Source organism: Stegostoma tigrinum, chromosome 25 (assembly GCF_030684315.1).
Source record: "Stegostoma tigrinum isolate sSteTig4 chromosome 25, sSteTig4.hap1, whole genome shotgun sequence".
Lineage (NCBI taxonomy): Eukaryota > Metazoa > Chordata > Chondrichthyes > Orectolobiformes > Stegostomatidae > Stegostoma > Stegostoma tigrinum.
The window spans coordinates 38,272,824-38,285,791 of NC_081378.1; positions in this window are offsets into that span (position 1 = coordinate 38,272,824).

Sequence of the window (12,968 nt, forward strand, 5' to 3'; positions counted from 1 at the left end):
ATTAGTTACCAGCTTCCTGTGCAGTGTAAGTCTCTGCTTCCTGAGCAGCATGCACATGGATCATTCATTTCCATCACATCTATTCAGCAGTAGAGTCTAATAGTTCAATTTTTCCCAGATGTAACAAATTGCAAACATTGTTCACACCATGTCCCTGGCGTCAATATGCTTTAGGGATCTATTGGCCTGCAATATTATTTCAACAATGAGTCACATGTCTCCTTTGCAGTGTTGATCATACCCAGGTAGTCGCTGTAGGATTGTTTGGGTGGTGGTTGTTGGGAGGCAAGGCTGCACTTCTGGTGAGATCAGGGGTGGACAGCGTCAGCCTTAAAGTAAGTGAAAGGCCTTTAGAATGGAGATAAGGAGAAACTTCTTCAGCCAGAGAGTGATGAATCTATGGAATTCACTGCCACAGAAGGCTGTGGAGGCCAGATCATTGAGTATATTCAAGACAGAGATAGATAGGTTCTTGATTTTCAAGGGAATCAAGGGTTATAGGGAGAAAGCAGGAGCATGGGGTTAAGGAACTTGCCAGCCATGATTGAATGATGGAGCAGACTCAATGGGCTGAATAGCCAAATTTCTGCTCCTACGTCTTATGGTCTTATGAGAGCTAAGTAATTAAGCATTTTGTTTTGAGTATCTCCTGAATAGGCCAAAGTGTATTTCTGGTATATTGACAAGGGATTTCTTTTTTGTCCCTAGCATACTAAACAGTCAACAGAGCCACAATACAATGTCCACAGAGCTTACTGCCAGGATTTTAACTGCCACTGAAAGAGGGTCATCTGAATACTTCCGAAGGAAATGGGCTCAAGCAATTCCAAAGGTATTTAGCATAGAGCTATACAACAGATCTGTGAATAACATCATAGCACGTGGAACAAAATAAACAGCAGCAACACTGATATTTGAAATTGATTGAATAACAGGAAACAGAGAGTAGTAGCAAATGAATATATTTCAGGCTGCAGGAAGATGGCTGTGGAGTTCTGCCCAAGTAACTCATTTACTGTCTTCCAAAAGCCTGTTCACGTTATAGAAGATGTGAGTCTGAAGTGTGACAGAATACACTCCACTTACCTGAGTGAGTACAGCTCTAATAACATTCAGAAAGCTGGTCATCATTCAGGCAAAGCAGCCTACTTGATTGACAGCTCACCACCACCTTCAACATTCATTCCCTTCGTCAGCTATGGTGACAGTGATAGTTGTGTTTGTATTGGCAAGATGCAGTGCAGCAACTTACCAAAGCACCTTCAAATCACGCTCCAAAGCTACATCTGAAAAGTTTGAGGGGGAAGACCACCACCTGCAAGATTGCTTCTAAAAGCATCCTGACTTGGAATAATACAACTGTTCCTTCATTGTTGGTGAATCAAAACCCATGAAATCCCTGTAACAGCATGGCTACGTTCCAAGCACTGTAGTGGTTCAAGAAGACAAATGACACAGCCTGACCAAAGCTAATTAGCCACACGGGGCAAGAGCAAAGAAGATTGGTGATGGGATCTTAGTTTGCAAGGAAAGAGGGGGCAATAGTTTTCAAAGGAGGAAATAGTTTGTTTAGAAGAGGAAGGGAAGGCACTTCAAAAGAGAGAGCTGTGCACATTTCTGACTAAGATGGGGCCCAGAAGGGAGCTGAGTGATGAATACCTCAATAGACATATGACTAAGGGAACAAGAAATGGATTTCTTGTACAATACTTGCTTAAAGATGGTATGACAGGGAATACAAGAGAAACTGGAGAAGGAATCAAATTCACCAGCTTCTCAAGGGAAGCTGTGAATAGGCAACAGTTCGTCAACTTGCCAGTGATGGCCATATTCCACAAATGATTAAACCCAAACGAATTCCTTGCACTTAAGCTGGAGTACGACGCAAGACAGAACTCAACATGTAATAAAAGATACCAAAACTAATTGGGGTCAGACAAAAAAAACTACTTGGAGGCTGAGACAAAAAGAAAGTGCTAGAAGAAGACCTGACCATCACAGTCAGGTGGACAGAGAATGGAAAGAGTAGTCACTACTGTTTTCTGAGACATTTCACTACACTGAGTAGAGTTAACACATCTAGTCCTCTGTAATGAGCTGGGAATAATTAATGGATCTCACAATTAGGGATCATCTCAGAAGGAGAAATCACAGTATGGTTGAATTTAAAATACAGATGGAGTGTGAGAAGGTTAAATCCAGTACCAATGTCCTGTGCTTGAACAATGGAGACAATGATGGGGTGAGGGAGGAGTTAGCTAAGGTAGAATGGGAGCAAAAACTTTGTGGTGGGTCAATTGAGGAACATTGGAGGATTTTCAAAACAATTTTTCACAGTGCTCAGCAGAAGTATATTCCAGTGATAAGGAAGAACTGTAGGAAAAGAGGTAGTCAACCATGGATGTCTAAGGAAATAAAGGTAAGCATCAAAGTGAAAAAAAACACATACAAAAAAGCAAAGAGTAGTGGGAAGCCAGTGAACTGGGAAATTTTTAAAGGCCAACAAAAAGCCGCAAAAAATGTTATAACAAAAAGTAAGATAGATTATGAGAGTAAACTAGCTCAGAATATAAAAACGGGCAGCAAAAGTTTCTATAAATATGTAAATTGTAAAAAAGTGACGAAGGTAAACATTGGTCCTTTAGAGGATGAGAAGGCTAATTTAATAATTGGGAATGAGGGAATAGCTGAGGTAATAAACAGCTATTTTGCGTCGGTCTTCACAATGGAAGACACAAATAGCATGCTGAAAACTAATGGCAAGAAGGTTATAGCAGGTGAGGACCTAGAAAGTCTCATTATTACTAAGGAGGCAGTGCTGGGCAAGCTAATGGGGTTAAAGGTAGACAAGTCTCCTGGCCCTGATGAAATGCATCCCAGGGTACTAAAAGAGGTGATGAGGGAAATAGCAAATGCACAAGTAATTATTCACCAAAATTCACTGGCCTCTGGGGTGGTTCCCACAAATTGGAAAACAGCAAATGTGATGCCACTGTTTAAAAAAGGAAGTAGACAAAAAGCAGGTGACTGTAGGCCAGTTAGCTTAACTCCAGTAGTGGGGAAAATGCTTGAATCTATCATTAAGGAAGAAATAGCAAGATATCTGGATATAAATTGTCCTATTGGAAACACCCAGCATGGGTTCATGAAGGGTAGGTGATGTTTAACTAATTTGGTGGAGTTCTTTGAGGACATTACTTGCATGGCGGACAATGGGGAACCTGTGGATGTGGTGTATCTGGATTTCCAGAAGGCATTTGACAATGTGCCGCACCAAAGGCTGCTACATAAGATAAAGTTCCACGCTATTACAGGTAATGTATTGGCATGGATAGAGGATTGGTTGACAAGTAGGAAGCAAAGAGTAAGGGTAAATGGATGTTTTTCTGGTTGGTGGTCAGTGGCTAGTGGTGTGCCTCAGGGATCAGTGCTGGGAACGCACTGATTTGGAGTTGGGGACCAAGTGTGGTGTGTCAAAATTTGTAGATAACACTAAGATGAGTAGTACAGCAAAGTGTGCAGAAGACACTGAAAGTCTACAAGAGGGACATAGATAGTCTAAGTGAGTGGACAAAGGTCTGGCAGATGGAGTACTATGTTGATAAGTGTGAGGTCATCCATTTTGGTAGAGATAATAGCAAAATGGACTACGTTTTAAATTGTAAAAAATTGCAGCCCGCTGTTGTGCAGAGGGATTTGGGTGTCCTTGTGCATGAATCACTAAAAGTAGGATTGCAGGTGCAGCAGGTAATTAAAAAGTAGAATGAAATTTTGTCTGCCATTGCTAGAGGGATGGAGTTTTAAGATCAGGGAGGCTATGCTGCAACTGTATACGGTCCTGGCGAGGCCACACCTGGAGTACTGTGTGCAGCTTTGGTCTCTTTACTTGAGAAGAGATATACTAGCACTGGAGAGAGTGCAGAGGAGATTCACTCGGTTGATTTCAGAGTTGAGAGAGTTGGATAATGAGGAGAGACTGAGTAGACTGGGATTATACTCATTAGAATTCAGAAGAATGAGGGGAGATCTTACAGAAACATATAGGATTATGAAGAAAATAGATAAGGTGGAGGCAGGGAGGTTTTTCTGCCAGCAGATCAAACTAGGACTAGAGGGCATCGCCTCAAAATAAAGGGAAGCAGATGTAGGACTGAGGTCAGGAGGAGCATCTTCACCCAAATGTTTGTGAATCTGTGGAATTCCCTGCCCAGTGAAGCGGTTGAAACTATCTTGCCGAATGCTTTTAAGGCAAGGCTAGATAAATTTTTGAACAGTAAAGGAATTAAGGGTTATGGTGAGTGGATGAGTAAGTGGAGCTGAGTGTCAAAAAGATCTGCCGTGATCTTATTAAACAGCAGGGCAGGGTCAAGGGGCCAGATGGCCTACTCCAGCTCCTAGTTCTTATGTTCTGTTCTTATGTTATATTATCAAATTGCCAATAAAACGCATCCCATGTTTTCACACTTATAACCATGTTGAAGACAATTTGGACAGAAGCGTAGAGATAATGGGAACTGCAGATGCTGGAGAATCCGAGATAACAAAGTGCGAAGCTGGATGAACACAGCAGGCCAAACAGTATCTTAGGAGCACAAAAGCTGACGTTTCGGGCCTAGTCCCTTCATCAGAGAGGGGAATGAAGGGCCTGATGAAGGGTTTAGGCCTGAAACATCAGCTTTTGAGCTCCTAAGATGCTGCTTGGTCTGCTGTGTTCATCCAGCTTCACATTTTGTTGTCTTTGACAGAAGCATGTTGACCTTCAAAGAAAAAGCCGCTAATTTATGTTGTTCCAAAGTATATTATAAAAGTACAAAGTATGTTATAAAGCGGAGGTTAACCACTACCTCATTACTGATAACTAAAACTGAAACATCCAGAAAGGAGAGCCTCACCCCGGAATCTGTTAAAAGGTGTGTGAGAAGGGGTGTAAACTATTCTATAAGCAAATTCTAGTGGTTAAGTAAAATAAACCCCAACACTGACTTTACAATCAAGAAGTAACAATTTATTTATCTAACTCTAGCAGTGAAAAAAATTAACTAAACTATGAACAAATCAAATAAACCCCTTCTACCTACTAACTAGCCCCAAATAAAACAAGATTCTAACACTATGTTATTCCAATAAATACAAGTCCCACTTACATGAAACAAAAATAATAAAACCAGAATTTTGTGTCTCGAAATTATAGCCACATTACTTGTCTCCTGGAATGTTTTGTGCCTTCTTTGTCAACTCTTCTGTCAGGAATAATAACTGATCGGGGTTTTGGTATCTTTGATTTAGATATTGCTTTCTCTAAAAATTTGTGAAGACTGTGAGAATTAGCGATTGTCTCTTGAGAGCTGAGAGATGTTAACTCTTGCAGATGGCAGTTTGCTCTCCTGTCTTTGCCCAACTGCCCCTTCTTTTATACCTTGATAACATATCAATAATCCCTACAATAGGATTGGTCCTATGTTGTCAAAATCATCAGATTTAAATCTAATTGCTGTTTGGTATTCAGCTGACTGGTTCAAATTAGTTGTCTAAATTCAAAACTTGCTATTTTGATAAGAAAACAAAACTGTTTCTTGGCCTGCTGACTGTCTAGCCTTTTGATACAAATGTCTCCACTCAGGTGCTCTGTGCACCTGAAAACCCACAAACTGCTTCCCACAGACATCCCCTTGGAATCTCTAAGCGTGGAAAAGGACACCATCTTTTAAAGGGACAACATGCTCTTGTCCCCCTAGCATTTTATAAACATCAATATTCTACAAATACTAAATTCTAATGCCCTGCTTTCCAATCCACAAATACTCCACCCAACTTTTCAACACTAAGCAGAGATAAAAATGGTCAAAATTGATGAACCTTTGAAGTTAATCAATAACAGTGATTAATATGTTCTTTGACAAGTTTGTATCAATGGTCTAAAAGGGTAACTACATGTTTTTTTTTAATTCATTTTTGATGTCTTCTCATTGTTTAAATCTTGATGACAATAAAGAGCTGAAAAAATCCAAATGCTAGTGTATACTTTATTACTGCATTAAGAGCTTTCCAAGCCAAAATGCTGTAAAGTTAAAGAAAACTTTTTATTAACCTTTGCACAGCCAATGCACTCGTTTTGAAATAGTTACCATTGTAATATAGGGATGTATTGCAGCAATAACAAGGTCCTCGGGAAAAGAAAGATAATGAGCAGATAATCTGTTTTAGCATTGTTCTTTGAGGAATAATTATTGGTTATTGGCAAAAACAGAGGAGTATGCAAAACAGACAGCAGAGAAAGAAAGAACAAGGGTGGAGGTGTAAAGAGAGGAAAGAAATGGGGCACAAACAGTGGGGCAGCAAATAGGGATGGATAAAATGGGCTACAAAGGTAAATGGGGAATGGAGGTAAATTAATTCAAAAGAGAGAAATGAGAAATGTGAAAGAGAGTTGAGGAGTTAGAGCAAAATTCATTGGGCTAGAGAGTAAGGCAAAAAGAACAAAAAAAGACACAGTGGAATAAATGGAACAAAAGGAATGAAGGGGCAGAGAGAAATTGGATAGACAGAAAGAGAAGGAGCAAAAGGAAGGTGCCGAATGACAGCAATGGGAAGAAGACAATGGAAGAAGCTGAAAGGGAAGAGACAGAGTTAAGCATCAGATTAATGTTTTGGTGTTACGAAACTCAAAACTCTGGAGAAAATCATTAGATATGGCAGCAAAGTGGATAGAAGAACTAAGTTAATATTTCAAGTCTAATATGTCTTCTTCAGAACTGGCGTTTGAATATTTTGTTGTGCAATAATCATAGTTCAGATCTTTATCTGTTTGTTGAAATAGATTATATGTATTACAGTTGTCAATGAGCCCTGCAGCAAATTAACTATAAATGCACAGTTTGTTTAAAAACAAGGAAGAAATGTTAGAGAATGTTTGGATCATTGCTCAATGAGCCACAAAAAATGTGACAGTCATAATAACATTATAAATCTGTTTCAATCATCACAGAAACAAAAAAAAAGAAAATTCAACAAAATATTATTGTCAATAGGCTAACCTTTTTTTGTGAAATACTTATCAGGTTGAAAACATTCAAAGAGAAAGTCACAGTTTAGGTTCAACCACATAAACTACTTCTGCAATGATTTAATGAATCTATTCAGTAATTTCATTATCTCTGTTAAACTCCATTTTAGACTTCCTTACATTATTTGTGTGCTACATTAATTTACCTCTGAATACTTTATGAGATTTATTACCAAGGTACAAGTCATAAAGTCAAAGGCAATTATTTCCATAAGCTATTTCTTGTTGAAAGCTAAGTTAACTAATCTGAGTTAACAAGGTGTAGAGCTAGATGAACACAGCAGGCCAAGAAGCATCAGAGGAGCAGGAAGGCTGACGTTTCGGGCCCAGACCCTTCTTCAGAAGTGGGGGAGGGGAAGGGGATTCTGAAATAAATAGGGAGAGAGGGGGAGGTGGATAGAAGATGGATAAAGGAAAAGATAGGTGAAGAGGAGACAGACAGGTCAAAGAGGCAGGTGTGAATCCAGTAAAGGTGAGTGTAGATGGGGAGTTAGGGAGGGGATAGGTCAGTCCAGGGAGGACAGACAGGTCAAGGGGGCGGCATGAGGCAAGTAGGCTTGGTCCAAACGAGAGCTTCAGAATTGAAGCATTGCTGACATTTGAAATGTGACCTCCTGTAAATGGATCTGTGAGAATTCAATCACCAGCTTCTTGGAAGAAAGCTTTTAAAATACAAAATCTCAACAGTATGTCTCGCACTTAAAGAGCACTCTTAATACTGTAAAATTGTCAAGGCATTTTGCAAAAAGGATATCAAGCAAAATTTGATACCAGGCCACAGAAGGAGACTTTAAGACGTTAGTCGAATCGATAAGTGTCAAAGAGAAATTTAAAAGCTTCAAAAGAGAAGTTTAGGAGTGAAACTTTGGACTTTAGCAGCAGAAAGTGCAATCACCTTAAGTGAATTGTTTGCATTGGGGGATGATTCAAAGACCAGATTTGGAGGATTCTGAAAAGAGGGCATTTCCTCACATCCATCAACACTGTTGGATAGCATGCTGGGAAATGTTGCAAATTGCACATGCTCATAATGAACATATGAAATAAGAGTACTTCGACCATTCCTCACTTGAGTCTGCATTGCATTCAAGAAGATCATAGCTGATCTACTTGCATTTTCAATTCCACATCTCCATCAACTCTCACTCAGCTTTGGTTCCCTTGCTTAACAAGAGCCTATCGACTTCAGACTTGGAAATATTCAATGACCACACTCTGGGGCCAAGAATTCTAAAGCCACATAACACCCAGAGAGAAAAAAATTCTCTCCATCCCTATCCTGAAGGTGCGATACCTAATTTAACACAGTTTCCCTTGATCAGCACTGGATCACAAGATTAAATTTCCTTACCCCATCCAACTTGACAGGAATATTCAGGACCTTATAATCTTCAATCAAGCCACCCTTTTCTGTTCTGAATTCTAGTGGAAACAACCTCCCCTATCCAAACTGTCTTTATAAGAAAATCTGTTTATTCCAGGTATCAATCTGGTAAATGTCTTCTTAACCTCCTCCAAAGCATTTACATCCTTTCTTAATAAAGGAAGATACAACTACACGTAGTATTCGAGATATGTACAGTACCAGTATAAAGCTATGTAACATCCTTAATTTTATATTCAAACCTTCTTGTAATAAAGAATAGTGCCATTTCGCCTTCTTGATTACGTGCTAACTTTTTGTGAAGTGTGCACCAGGCACTAAATCCCTGAGCACCTCAAAATTCTGCCATTCTTCTCTATTTAAATAATGCACTCCTTTTTCGTTCTTCCTGCCAATGTCAATAACTTCACATTTATCCACATTATACACCATCTGCCAGACTCTTGCCCATTCATTCAACCTATCTATATCTGTCTGCAACCTCATGTTTTCTTTACAACACACTTTCCTACCTGCCGTGGAGTTATCCTCAAATATAGTTACCATGCCCTCACTCCCCTCACCTAAGTTATGAACATAAACTGTAATACATTGAGGCTCCAGCACAGACCCATGTAGGACTGTTACACATTTGATCTTGTCCATTATTCAATGACTCATTTATTCATTCTTCATTTATTCATACCCTCTGCGTACTACCAGTCAGTCAATCTTCCATCCATTTTAATTTGTCACCCTAGCAACTTGAGCTTTTATTTCCTATAGAACTTTATCAAATACCTTCTGGAAATTTATCTTATGTGTACATGTTCCACTTCGTCCACAATGTTATTCTTTCAAAGATCCCCAATAAATTGTTTAAACTTGCTTTCCATTTATAATCTCTTTATTGATCAGTTGTAACAATTTCCCATGACAATAATCAAGCTAACCGGCCTATAATATCCAGTTTCCTGCCTCCTTTGAATCGAGGAAAGGCATTTGCCAATTTCACATTGAGTAGAGCCTTTCCTGAATCTAGGGAACTTTGTGAATTTGGCATCAATGCATTTACAACCTGAGTGGCAGCATCTTTTAAAACCCTAGAATGAAGTCCTGCAGCTACATCAATTTACTGGTACCATTTCTATTGACATTGTAATTTCGCTAAGGTTCTGTCTCCCTTCAACCTCTGATTTACAGTTATTTGTGAAATGGCTTTTACATACTTCAGAATGTGGACAGAAGCAACTTTTTTGTTAATTTCGTCTTCCAATTCCTTATTATCAATTGTTATCTTCTGAAAAGACCACTTCTTATTATATATTTTGGATTGTGGACCAAATGGAAAAAGGATTGCTCTTGTAATAAAGAACATAAGACCATAAAATATAAGAGCAGAACTAGGTCATTCAGCCTATCGAGTCTTACCCACCACTCTATTTGGTATATTTCTCCATCTCATTTTCCTGCTTTCCTCCTGTAACCCATGATTCCCTTATAGATCAAGAACTGATCTACCTCTTTCTTAAATGGACTCAATGACCTGGCCTTAACAGGTCTCTGATGCAATGAATTCCACAGATTCACCACCGTCTGGCTGAGGAAATTCTTCATCATTTCAATTCCAAAGTGACATCCCTTCACTCTGAGGGTGTGGCCTCAGGTCCTAGTCTCTGCTCTGGTGGAAACATCTTCTGCACATCTATTTTATCCAGGCCTCTCATATTCTGTATGTTTCAAGTAGACCTCCCTTCATCCTTCTAAACTGTCAAATGTAGGCCCAGAGAGCTCAACTGCTTCTCATATGTCATTCGCTTCATACACAACTGCAAAATTCCTGTTAAACCTCTCTAATGCCAACACATCGCTCCTTAGATTCAGTGCCCAAAACTGCTGACAATATTCCAATAATGTTTGGCCAGATTCTTATATAGCTTCAGTAGTAGATCACTGCTTATGGATTCTAGCCCTCTTGAAATGAATGCCAACATTGCATTTGCCTTCTTAACTGTCAACTGAGCCTGCATATTAACATGAAGAAAGTCCTGAGTACCTCTTTGCTTCAGATTTCTGAAGTCTTTCCCTGTTTAGAAAATAGACTATGCCTCTATTCTACCTACCGAAACCTCGCACTTACTACCATTTCTTTGCCCAAACTCCTAGCCTGTTCAAGTCTTTCTGCAGTCTCTCCACTTCCTCAACATTACCTATCCCTCCAACTATCTTTGTGCCATCTGCAAAGTTAGCAACCATGCCCTCAGTTCCTTCATCCAGATCGTTAATGTATAACATGAATGAGTGTGGTCCCAACACGGACCCTTGCAGAACTTTACTAGTCACCCACCACTATCCTGAAAAAGATTCCTTTATCACTCTCTGCCTTCTGCCAGTCAGCCAATCCTCTATCTGTTGCCAGTATTTTGCCTCTAACACCAGGGTTTCTTATTTTACAGCCTCATGTGTGACACCATGTAAAAGGCCTTCTGGAAATTCAAATAGTTCAAGTCCACTAGTTCTCCTTTGTCTAACTTGCTTGTTACCTGCTCAAAGAATTTTAACAGATTCGACAGGTTTGTCCTTCCTTTCACAGCCATTCTGGCTCAATTCTATTTTATCATGCACTTCCAAGTACTGCAGTCTCATCTTTATTAATGGATTCTAAAATGTTACCAATGACTAAGGCCGTGTTAAGTGGTCTATAATTTCCTTTCTTCTGCCTTCCCCCCACCTCTTTTTAAACAGGGGTGTTACAATAGCCATTTTCCAGTCCTCTGGGACACTCCCTCATTCCACTGATCCTGAAAGATCACCACCAATGTTCTTAAATCTCATCAGCTGTTTCCTTCAGAATTCTGGCGTGTAGTCCATCCGGTCCAGGGAGTTATCCACTTCAGACTTTCAGCTTCCCCAGCACCATCTCCTTAGTCATGGCATCTGCTCCCAGCTACACTACTGGTGTCTTCAACTGTGAAAACTGAAATAAAGTACCTATTAGTTACCCCTGCCTTTTTTTTTTGCCATTGCTACTTCTCCAGGTTCATTTTCGAGTGGTCCAATGTGCACCCTTGTCTCTCCCTTCCCTTTTAGATATCTAAAAAAAAGTCTTGCAATCTTCCTTTATATTATTTGCTAGCTCACCCTCATATTTTAGCTTCTCCCCCCTTATTACTTCTTTAGTTATCTGCTGCTGCTGTCTTAAGTCTTCACTCTCCTTTGGCTTCCTAATAATCTTTATCACACTTTACATAAAGAAAAAACTGAAATTGCTGGAAAAACTCTGCTTTCTCTCTTTCGATGCTGCCAGATCTGCTAAGTTAATGATTTGCATCCAGTGGCCCTCTTCAGAATGGTTCTGCACCAGCACACCAGAATTCCCAGAATTCTGTCATTATTCTCCATTGAAATAAGTATTAGCTTTTTCAGGAGCCTTTTTTATCCTGCTTTGGAAGAAGCTCCCACACTTTAAAAAAACATGTTACTGGAACTCAATGTGAGTTGTGTTTACCCTGTTGCTTGGTTCAAGCAACAAGGGAAGTTTCATATAGCAAGCTTCACCAAGAGATATGTTGCTGAGGAATCAACAAAATCAGAACCAGTGTGGAGGCCAAGATTTATCTGCATGATAACTCATCTTTGATTGGGTCCTGAGCTCGTGGCCAGAGTGAACAAAACAGAGATTGAAGCCTCCAGGTGCAAAAGAGATTGAGTGTCTGTCTCTGATATAACAAGGTATAGAGCTGGGTGATGACAGCAGGCCAAGCAGCATCAGCGGAGCAGGAAAGCTGACATTTTGGGTATAGACCCTTCTTCAGAAATGGAGGAGGGGAAGCAGATTCTGAAATAAATAGAGAAAGGGGGAGGCAGATAGGTGATGGATAAAGGAAAGATAGGTGGAGAGGAGATGGACAGGTCAAGCAGGCAGGAATGGAGCCAGTAAAGGTGAGTGTAGGTGGAGAGTTAGGGAGGGGATAGATCAGTCCAGGGAAGACAGACAGGTCGAGGAGGTGGGGATGAAGCTGGTAGGAAGGAGGTGGAGGTGGGGTTAAGGTGGGAGGAGCAGATAGGTCAAGGAGGCAGGGGTGGAGCCAGTGGGGAGTTAGTATGGGGGTTGGTAATTCAAGGGAAAATGGACAGGTCAAAGAGAAGAGTACAAGGCTGGTAGGTAGGAGGTGGGGGTCAGGGTTGGTGGGAGGAACGGATTGGTGGGAGAAAAGACGGACAGGTCAGGGAGGCGGGTGGTTCAAGATGGGCTGCTTTGAGGATGAGGTAGGGATAGGGAGATTTTGAAGCTTGTGAAGTCCACATTAATACCGTTGGGTTGAAGGATTCTCAAGCGAAATATGAGGTGTCGTTCCTGCAACCTTTGGGTGGCATCATTGTGGCACTGGAGGAGGCCATGGATGGACATGTTGTCCAGGGAGTTGGAGGGGGGAGATGAAGCGGTTCGTGACTGGGAGGTGCAAATCATTTGTTGCAAACCGAGCATAGGTGTTCCACAAAGGTGTCTCTCTCTGTCTCTCTTGCTCTTTCTCCCTAAAG